Genomic DNA, 11,608 nt, shown 5'->3' with positions numbered 1-11,608 from the left:
GACAGAAAATTCATTGCCAAAATCATGGATAACCTATCTAGCATTCTTATATGAGTTCTCTGCAATAATAATATCATCAACATATACGAGAACAAATATATGAAAACTATTCTTATGACAAATAAACAGGGATGCATCAGCTTTGGACTCAATAAACCTTAGTATCTCTAAGTGCACACAAAGTCTCTCAAACCATGTTCGAGGACCCTATTTTAATCCATAGATGGCACGATTCAACTTACATACAAAATTAGGATGCCTCTTATCTTCAAAACCAGGTGGTTGACCCATATAAACTTATTCTTTTAAAATACCATGCAAAAAAAAATATTGTTAACATCTAACTGGTGAATGAGTCATCTCAAACTAACCACAACAGACAAAACCATCCAAACATACGAAGATTTAATGATAGGGCTGGAGGTTTCAAAATAATCAACCCCTGCTTGATTTATCTCTTGGCTACTAAGTGTGCCTTGTAGCAAGCTATGGTTTTATCTGAGTGTCTTTTAATCTTGTAGATCTACTTGCATCCAGTACGATTTGATACTTTATCAGGAGATACAAGGGTCCATATTTTATTTTGGTGAAGAGTTTTGATTTCTTCTTCTATTGCATGACACCACTTTAATTCAAAAACCGCCTAACCAAAGGAAGCCTGGGTTCTTGAATAATCGAGCATGCATCTTTAAAAGATGCAGGCTGAGAGGGGCAAGGGGTAAAACCCTCGCCACTCTCTCTCTCTCTCTCTCTCTCTCTCTCTCTCTCTCTCTCTCTCTCTCTCTCTCTCTCTCTCTCTCTCTCTCTCTCTCTCTCTCTCTCTCTCTCTCTCTCTCGTGTCTCTGACTCCCGTCTCCTCCCCTTTCTCCGCAGCCATCGACGATTGTGCTGATGACCTTCACCCGCAGCATCCCTCAGTGGAGCTCCGGTGAGCCACCCCTTTGCTGACAGGCCCCGTCGCTCCCTTCTCTCTGTGTTCGTTAGCATCCACCTCAGTGACCACCTGTGGCCGGTGGCAGGAAGACGCCAACGACAACATCGTCGTCCCCCTTCCTCTTCTTCTCTTTATCTCCCCCCCCCCCCCACACACACACACACACACCCCACACCCACCCACCCACCCGTGTTCGCTCTGCTAGCATCGACACCCTTCCGTCAGACACCCTAACCCCCCTTGCCCCTTTGTTGGGTATTTCTGTTGTCACCAACCACCCCCGATCTCCCTTTCCCCTTCTCTACTTTCGTTGGTGATCGGCGACAACATCGCCAACCTTCTTATATTGTCGTTTATCAGTAGTTCTTATTTAAAAATGCTATTGTTTTATTAATATTATATAATTTATTATTTTGATCATGAAGCTTATACTTCAACGCCTCAAGCCTTACGCCTTGTTTCGCCTTATCGCATTATACAACCTTGGTGGCAACAAAATTGACAAATGACCTGACTATCCTTCTGATCACACTGAGACATCCTCTGCCATTGCGATCACCATGGCCTAGGTCATACCCTTTTTTAGGGAAAAAAGTAGTGGCAGAAGATTCAACTACTTGAGCAGACTTCATAGTCATTATTTAAAGTCTCTTTTTCTGATTTAGAAATAAAAAATCTCAAAAAACTTAGGCAATTTATTAAGGGTGGATGTGGTAACTATTGTTATAAAACTTTCATAATCTTGGGAGGGACCATTCAGAGTCTATTGACCATGTTTCTATCAGTGAGAGGTTTATCAAATGTGCACAGAGAATCCGCAGGGAACTTAACATGATTCAAATATTTCAACATAGACTTTTTCTTATTTTTCACATTCTGGAAGTCACACTTCAACTAAAGAATATGAATACTCGTGAGATGCATAAGATTGTTCTAACACAATCCATGCTTTCCTAGCAAATAAAACATGTATAATCTGTCCCAAAATAACTTCTATAATTGTGGCTTTTATCCAACCCAATGAGAGTTGGCCAGACTATTTTCATGAAACAAATTTTGGATTTGGTTTTAATAGCTCACCATCTCTGATATACGAACTTGGTGCAGGAAAGAAATCATCCACATATTTGATAAGGTCCTAACTATACATCACGAACTCGATTTGAGAATGCCATAGAAAATAATTGTCCTTGTCCAACTTGATGGACACCAGAGAGAAAAACACCTTCCATTGAATTGCAAGGTGGAGACTTAGGAAAAATGAGCTTACTAGACTTGATGCCATATCAACCAATGACTAGAAGGGTACAGCACGATCACAGCTTCGCATGAGCTAGACTAGGCTCTGATACCATGTAAAGATTCAGACCACACAATTTTGAGAAAGCACACACACACATGAGAATACATTTTACGTGGTTTGGTCTATCGTGACCTATGCCTACGAAAACTCTCTCTCTCTCTCTCTCTCTCTCTCTCTCTCTCTCTCTCTCTCTCTCTCTCTCTCTCTACTTGACGCAAAGAGGGAGGATAATACATTTATTTAAATAACCACATATAAGAGAGTTTTTGATTGGGTCTCTCATTAGTACAATCCATCCTGAGAAGGACTCTACAATTCTTAAGCTTCTTAGAGTCCACACAAAATTTACTCCCTCATGGGAAAGAGTCTTAGACGTCCCACCTGGGGGTGTCGTCTTCTGGTTAGGAATCTTTGTATGAAGAGACCTCCTATTGCTGGGAATTCTTGTCTCTCTTGGATTCATCATATGGCTTTGTGCCCACGTTGATCCTAGATCTGGGCAGAAGTCTTCTGGATCAACTGAACACAGGTCCACTTTCTTAACAGTTTGCCCCCAAAAACTCACATGGAAATAAGTATCGGACATGTTTTCAAAATTTTGTCTACTTTGAAAATATCAAATGTTTATCGCTATATTAATAAAAAAAGAACACAATATAGGAAAATGGGTCCGTGCTAAACCAATTTGGTGCTAAACCCCGTGCTAAATGGTTTTTTCGGGCTTCTTCGGTGCTTTTTAGGTGGTTCTGGCTCCATAAATGTGTTGGTCATGGTCGATTTACTAAGAATTCACACCTGGATCATGTGTTTTAGATGGAAAAAATGATGTTTGGAGCCTTGAAAATTTACAACTATTTTGGACGGTTGATCTTTTGAACTTTATAAAAACCGACCAATGTGTTGGAATCAAACACTTTAAGAGCTGATCCCTCTAAAATCAAGTAAATAGATCACAACTGTACGGTCAGAATTTAAAAATAAAATGAAAATAGCCCGAAAAACCCATTTAGCACATGGTTTAGCACCAAATTGGTTTAGCACGGACCTATTACTCACACAATATATATGGACTTGGGATGGTGGATAGAAAGCTTTCTCCCTATTCCAAGTTCAAGTTCTCATATGAGCACTCCCTTTTAAAAGGTGAAGCAGGAAGTGCTCCTGTGGTTGAGGACAATGCGACCAGGTCTTTGATCTCGGATGCGGTTTCTCCATGTAATAAACTTACAAAAAAAACAAAAAATGAGTTCTTGACCAATAGGACTCATGTTCGATTCTCAAAAAGTCACAATGAATAATCGAAAGGATGAAAGCTAAATGACAGATATTTAAATGCTAAAATATCATGCTTGTTAATTTCATGAAATTAATTGTACAAAACAAGTTTATATTAGACACCAACAGGGCCTCCGCTTGTATGGTAGGAGCAGTTAGAGTACATCACCTTGTGTTGAGGACGTTGCAAGTTCAAAACCCAATGGTATAGTTGTATAACTGTTGGGGTATGCCTAACCCCGTCTTGCCTATAAAAAAAAGTATTATATTAGACATAGTAACATGAGGAAAGTAGTTGGCGCTGCTAGATTCATAAAAAAAGATTATAGTTATATGTGTTTTTTTTGCGAAAATTGAACCAGTTGGTGCATTTATTATAGTTTACTTGGTAAAAAGAAGCATTAGGTTAGGTATTTTTGTGGATCAGGTGTGTTTCTTGAAAAGATAAAAAAGTCACCAACTCATATCGCAAAAAACTTAATAATAGAAGATTTTCAAAAAAAAAATTTGTTGAATGGCTCAATAACAAGCATTGTTAATCATTTGATTCTTATCCGGTGTAGGAGTGCCTTTCACTGGTGGGCTTCATAAGGGTGTGAGTATCGATGACCCTACCCGGAGATTACTTGCTTCAGCAGGAAACTTCATCACAAAAAAATATTGTTAATCATATTTATAAGTTCAGATTAGCGAAAAAAACACTTGTAATTATGATTTTTTTGAAAACACCTAACAAAAAGGGATCGTAATAATCTCATTATGCCATTAACCTAAACATAAACAAGTGAAATGATGCAAAAATACAATAGACAAAGTGACAAACGCGTAAGTGAGGGTGGTTGGGTCTCACCTGGAGTTTTCCTGGCTTCTAAGAGAATTCCTTGTCATAAAAAAAAAAGACAAACTACCAACAGGGCTTCGCTTGTCTGGTAGGAGCAGTTAGTGCACGTCGCCTTGTGTTGGGACGTTGCAAATTCGAACCCCAACTGGTATGATTGTATAACTGGTAGGGGTCAGACTAACCCCAGTTTTCTCTGTCGAAAAAAAAGGAGAAAAAAAAAAGACAAACAATATGTGTTGTAATGGTTCTCCATCATATATCATAACCGTGAGGCCTCGGTCTGAATACTAGAGGGCCAAAAACAAAAAAGTTGCGTCATTAGCATAGTGACCAAAGTCGGACCTGTAAAGAGACCAATGAGGCTTGGGCCTCAGAGCCCCTGGGCCCAAAAAAATTTTAGGGGCCCATTTTTAAGGCCTGAGCTCCCCATTTGTTTAGAAAAGGTTCGGGTAATGGATTAGACCCAGATCCTTTACCTGACCTGGATCCGATTAAACATTAAAAACTCATGCGCCCCCTCGTCTTCTTCAATCTAAAACCCCTGCGCCCTCTCATCTTCTTCAATCTAAAACACCTACGTTGGCCTCTCTTCTTCTTCAATCTAATTCTCCTGCACCAGCCTCTCTTCTTCTTTAATCTAATTCAGATTCGACCAACTCCACACCGATTCAAAGCTCACCCAAACAAAATTAACATCGGAGTTTCGGCTTTCGATGCCACCTGGATTTGATTTCAAATTTAGAACTTCTTTCTTGCTTGATTTCTTACCAGAGTAGTGGCAGCAGAGGTCACTAGATCGACTGAGGTATCTCCCAAAATCTTCATTTGTTTCTTTTTCTGGATTCGTCATTCCATCTGGACTGGTGGAGATTTGGAATTGAACATTTTCTAATACATTCACAAAATCACAGTCAGTCCCACCTGAGCCTTCTCTCCTCGAAATAGTGTGTTTGTTTTCTTTGCTGATAGCAGCTGCCAGTGCCATGCCCAGCTACCTCTTGTTGTCTTGCAAGTTGCAACCTGCATATTGAATATCCCGCACTTCCATGTTCTCTTCTCCGCTGTCATCTCTTTCAGTGCATTGGAGTTGTGATTCTACATAAGGGATTCCACAATCAAGTTTCTTTTCTAATATTTTTCCTATTGCCATAACTTGGATTACTCTGCACATTGTTAAAGTTTTGAAATTAGCGTTTCTAATTCTTCCATGTTCTGAAATTATCATTTCCAATTAGCATTTCCAATTCTCTGCACTTTGTTAAAGTTCTGAAATTAGCATTTCTAATTCTTCCATGTTCTGAAATTAGCATTTCCAATTCTTCCATGTTCGGATGTTCCTTTCCTATTTAAACTCTCTAAGATATGTGCTTAGCTGTCTAATTCTTTCATAAGTCTGATATTTTGCAGATAAGTTCTGGAATTTTATTCAATTGGCATGATAGGTTTATATGAAAGTGATTGAAGTTGTTAAAATTATTGTTTCTTTTGGGTTCTTTTTGTTTTAACTCCTTGATTTGATTCTTTCCAGAAATTCATCGCCTTTTACTCTCTTTGATCTCAGAGTTCCTCTGTTTTCGATCCTCATCTTGCTTTGGTGGCTTAGATTCCAGGAAGAAATCCATTTGGAAAAACATAAGCTCTGGTAAGAAAGTTTCCCACCTTTGGATTTGGAGTTTGCTAACTTCTTTTGACTTTTGGACCTTTGGACCATCTGTTAATTTCTGATTTGTTATTAATTTCTATTAATTAATGTCAGTTAATTTTTGTTAAATGATTATATGTATTTCTGTTAATTTTTTATTTGTGATTTGTTTCTGTTAATTGATTATAGGTCATTCTGTTAATTTTTTATTTATGATTTGTTTCTTTTAATTGATTATAGGTAATTCTTATTTTTTTATTTCTGATTTATTATTTGTTAATTATAGGTATTTCTATTATTAATTTTTGTTAATTGATATTAGTTAATTATAGGCATTTTTTAATTATTTATTTTTAGTTTGTGATTTATTAATTATATGTATTTCTATTAATTGATGTTAGTTAATTATAGGAATTTTTGTTAAATTCTGATTTCTAATTTGTGATTTGTTAATTATAGGTATTTGTGATTTATGATTTGTTAATTATAAGCAACAAATAATGCCTCTTAAGCATAAATTTGGTGCTCAAAAGAGAAAAAGAAGAGAAAGAGAAGCAATATTAATTCAAAGTCAAACCGGAGCTATCAACAAATATTTTAATAGAACTGTGGAACCAAATGAGAAAGCCCATGAAACCGTGGATCTAAATGAAAATGAGGAAGCTCATGAATTCATGGATCTGAATGAAAATGAGAAAGTCTATGAAACTATGCATTTGAATGAAAATGAGGAAGTGAATGAAATTATGGACTTGAATGAAAATGAGGAAGTGAATGACATCTTGTTTCAAGAAACTGAAGATGGAACTCGAACTGAAGAGATTAAAGAAACTGAAGATTCAACTATGAATTTAGAGGATTGTGCAAATTGGAATAACATCGATATGAAACTCTGAGATTTTTTAGTAAAAATGGGTCTAAAGAGAGTGGATGACATCTTGTTTCTTAAATATAGAAACAATAGGCATTTTGATTCATCACATTATACACGTGTACTGACAAATGGGCAGACATCTGATAGAAGATGGCTAATATATTCTATCTCTTTAGATAAAATGTTTTGCTTCTGTTGCAAGTTGTTCAAAACACCATAAATGATGAGCAGAATGGAGCAATTGGGCAATCATGGATACAATGATTGGCATAATATGCATAGAAGTCTTAGAAATCACGAAGCTAATAGAGATCATATGGAATGCATGTTTTCTTAGATTGATTTAAAAAAGAGACTAAAAAAAAAAAAAACAATTGATCAGAGTGTGTAAGTTCAAATCAACAAAGAGATGCAACATTGGAGGCAAGTTTTGACAAGAATAATCTTTATTGTGAAAAGACTTGCCAAAAACACTTTAGCATTTCGAGGAGATAACGAGAAACTCTATGGTGAGAACAATGGCCTATTTTTGCAAATGATAGAAATGGTTGTTGAATTTGATCCAGTAATGGAGGAGCACGTTCGACGTGCTCAAGCACGAGAAATTCAGTATACATACCTTGGACCCAAAATTCAAAATGAGTTAATTTTGACATTAGCCAATGAAGTGAGAAGTGCAATCATTGTGAAAGTTAAACATCAAAATATTTTTCAGTAATTCTTGATTATACTCCTGACGCGAGTCATGAAGAACAAATGTCTCTAGTACTACGATGTGTTGATGATTCGATAGACACACCGAAAATAGAAGAATATTGGATTGAATTTTTGAAGGTGAATGATACATCAGGACTTAGATTGTCAACTGAATTGAAAAATGTGCTAACTACACTTGGGCATGATATTGATGATATAAGAGGGCAAGGGTATGACAACGGCACTAGCATGAGTGGAAGACACAAAGGTGTCCAAAAAAGAATACTTGAACTGAATCCTAAAGCTTTCTACACTCCATGTGGTTGTCATAGTCTTAATTTGATGATTGTGGATATGGTGGAATGTTGTCCTAAAGCTAAATCATTCTTTGGAGTAGTGCAACGCATCTACACATTGTTTTATTCTTCTCCAAAGAGATAAAAAAAATTTAAAGATATGGTACCCGGTCTGACTCTGAAGCCATTGTCACAAACACGGTGGGAAAGTCATGTTGAGAGTGTAAAAGCTATAAAAGATCAAACTACACAAATAAGAGATGCTTTGCTTTTATTGGCTGAAAAAAGTGAAGATTCCAAAACAAAGAGTGAGGTCGAGACCTTAGCAATTTTTGATTTGGAGAATTTTGAGTTCTTACTTGGAATGGTGATTTGGTACAAATTGTTATATGCAATTAATAATGCCAATAAGTTTCTTCAGTCTGAAACTATGGATATTGGCATTGCAGTCAACCTCTTACAAGGACTTATTGTATTTCTTGATGAGTATAGAGAATGTGGATTTTCCAGTGCCATGGATGAAGCTAAGGAATTAGCAAGTGACATAGGGTTTAAACCTAAATTTCGAAAAAAACGCATAACCTGAAAAAAGAAACAGTTTGAAGAAAGTGGCAATGACGATGTAACACTATCAAGTGAAGAATCTTTTAGAGTAGAATATTTTCTGTTTATAATTGATCAAGCTCGATCTTCCCTTCAACTCTGGTTTGAACAATTTAAACAATATGAAGAGACTTTGGATTTTTGTTAAACTTAGAGAAGTTGATCCCTTAAATCGCCTAAAGAAGTATTGTGAGAAGCTTGAGAAATTTTTAAGTCATGATGAACGTTCAGATATTGATGGTTATGATTTATCTACAGGGTCAACCCTGAGGTGTTATTTAACCACTGAAAGAACGATAATTGATGTACTACATTATTTGGCGAAACTGAATGGTTTATTCCCAAATGCTTATATTGCTTATAAGATTTTGCTAACAATACCAGTTATCGTTGCATCAGCAGAAAGAAGTTTCTCAAAATTAAAGTTAATCAAGAATTATCTTAGATGAACTATGTCTCAGCTAGACGAGTAGTGTTTAAGTAGTTTATATAAATATTTTAGACATTGTTATTTGATATATTATAAATATTTAGAATATCATATTTGTTTAGTAAAAATATAAATCTTATCGTTATTTGAATGATGATACTATCAGGTTGTGTCTTATTCTGTAATTTTTTATTTCTAATTTCTATTAGCAGTTAATTTTTGTTAGTTAATTACTACTAATTATTGTTGGTTAATTTCTGTTAATTGATGTTATTGCTAGTTAAATCTAAAAATAATATAAATATTTGTATTAGTTAATCTCTATTATTTAATGTTGAACAACTTCATTAAACTGATTTGATAACTATTTTTGTCACTAAAACAATCAAACGTGTATTGTTTAGGTAGTTTATATAAATATTTTATATATTTTTATTTAATATAATATAAATATTTGGAATATTATATTTGTTTAATGTGAATGCAAATTTTATTGTTATTTTGATTCTTTAAGAAAAATTCGGAGGCATTGCCCCCAAACTCCTATTATTAATAGGGGGCCCATTTTTTCCTTCCGCCCCAAGCCCCATATAGTGACAAACATCACAAATGATAAAATCTCAATTTTCAAAAAATCATGAGAATTTAAAAAAAACATAATTCTTGCATTTTTTTGGCAAAATCTTGGCAATAAAATAAATAAAAATTTTAATTTTATAAGAAATATTAATAAAATTTATTTAAAAATAAAAATACACAATTTTTTCATGATAAATAGCCGTTTAAAAATATCGCATTTAAATCACGATATTTAAGGTTTTTCATAAATCTCGCGATATTTTAAAAATCTTGCAAGAAATTGCCCTTTTAAACTTTCAGGCAATTTATTGTAATATTATTACCACATTTTTATAAATCTGGCGACATTTGTCACTGTGGTTATTAGACAAGGCAACCAAGCATGCTCTCTTTGTTGGGTTAGTGATGTCAATGGATTGGATTTTATTTAGGGTTATTTACAAAAACATGCCAATCCTTTTTTTAACTCAGAATCATATCGGGTCGGCGGGTGAGCATACCTCAACACGAACCCGACCGTTTATTAAAAGGGCCGGCTGTGGGAAACACAAACCCGACCCATTTATTAAACGAGTAACCCAACACGGTTAACCCGTTTAATAAACGGGTTGGGTGGGGTAAACGGGCTGACGGGTTGGTGGGCGGGTTGGCAGGTCAGGTTTGGGTAAACGGGTTGACCCATCCACCTAACCCATTTGGCATACCCCTAACATGAACCCGACCCATTTAATAAACCGGTTAGGCAGGTCAACCTGTTTAAGCCAAACCAGGCTAAGAAGCGGGTTGGAGAGTCGTGTCAAATTTTGCCACACCTAAACACCACGACCGTAAATGGTATTTCAACTATGTACTTCATTTATTCGGTGGTTAACCAAAACCACAACTGTGATTAGTTTCCAAACTTTCCCGGTTCACATTCTTATCTCAAATCTCCCCTTTACAATTATTAAAAAAAACAACTTTAGGTTTTGTTCTTGGGTTATTTACAAAAACATACCCGAATCTCTTTTATATTTCAGATTCATACTCAGAAATTTTAGTAATTTAAATGCATACCTTTTTTATTCAACAGTAACCAGAATCATACCTAGGGTCAATGGAACATATCCTGAAATTTAATTTTTGTATATAACATACGTTTCAAACAAAACGGCAGTTCATAATCTGCATGACTTCCAAATGCATAAAATGATGTGGTAGCGTTAACTGAATAATCATGCAATGCATGAGAAATAATCAACTATGATATTCTCAACAATACATGCCATGAGAAATTTACATTTAAATGCCTAACGGCAAATATACGTTTAACCGAAGTATACAAAGTTTTAATACAGCCGCTTAACTTACTAGGAAATTGCTCATGTCACTGCCCTCGTTTGAATATGATAAGGTACATACTATCAGTTTTAATTACTCATTTTACACTTTACATTTTTGTTTGAATATGACGCGTTGTTACAAGGACACCAGCAACTGAGAAAAGGCTGAGGATTTGATTTTAAGCGAACAACTTTCTACCTCTTTGGAGGGTCGATTATCAGTGTCTTGGATGATGGGTCTGATTATGTTGTGACGATAGTGATGATGAGGGTGATAGCAATTTATTCTAATCCATATTGAACTTCCACAAGATCCCAATTGTGTGTAGCCATTTGATGGAGGATATCATGAGTTATGGAGTTTCTACACACCAATAGAACCCAGTTAGTGCCCACTACGTTGATTTTAGCTTTTTGAGCTTGACCATTCTTTGATGGGTTTCCAATCCATGCACGAGTTGAGCCTGTTTGCTATTTTAAGCAGCTACAAGAAAGGGGTTTTCTTGGGACATCTAATCATTCGACGAAAGAAAAATGGTAAAAATGCTTATTTATATACATAACCGAAAAGCATAACGGGTTAATTAAACATAACTGGAAGTAGGCTAACAGAAGCGCTGATCTGAGAAGTTTGAAAAGTTTGAAAATCCATGCAGTTAAACGTAATTTCACCTTAAGTTAGGTGCGCATATGTAATAAATTTCCTTTTACTTTTCCTTATGATAGCTTATGGCAGTTTTTACGCAATCTACTCAAGCATTTATATTTTCTATTTTACTACTTTTTCCTTTTTTCTCCTCTGTTCTTTAGAAA

Source organism: Nuphar pumila, chromosome 11, assembly GCF_984573655.1.
Source record: "Nuphar pumila chromosome 11, dmNupPumi1.hap1.1, whole genome shotgun sequence".
Lineage (NCBI taxonomy): Eukaryota > Viridiplantae > Streptophyta > Magnoliopsida > Nymphaeales > Nymphaeaceae > Nuphar > Nuphar pumila.
The sequence above is the reverse complement of the archived record's forward strand: the minus strand, read 5'-3'. Positions refer to the sequence as shown.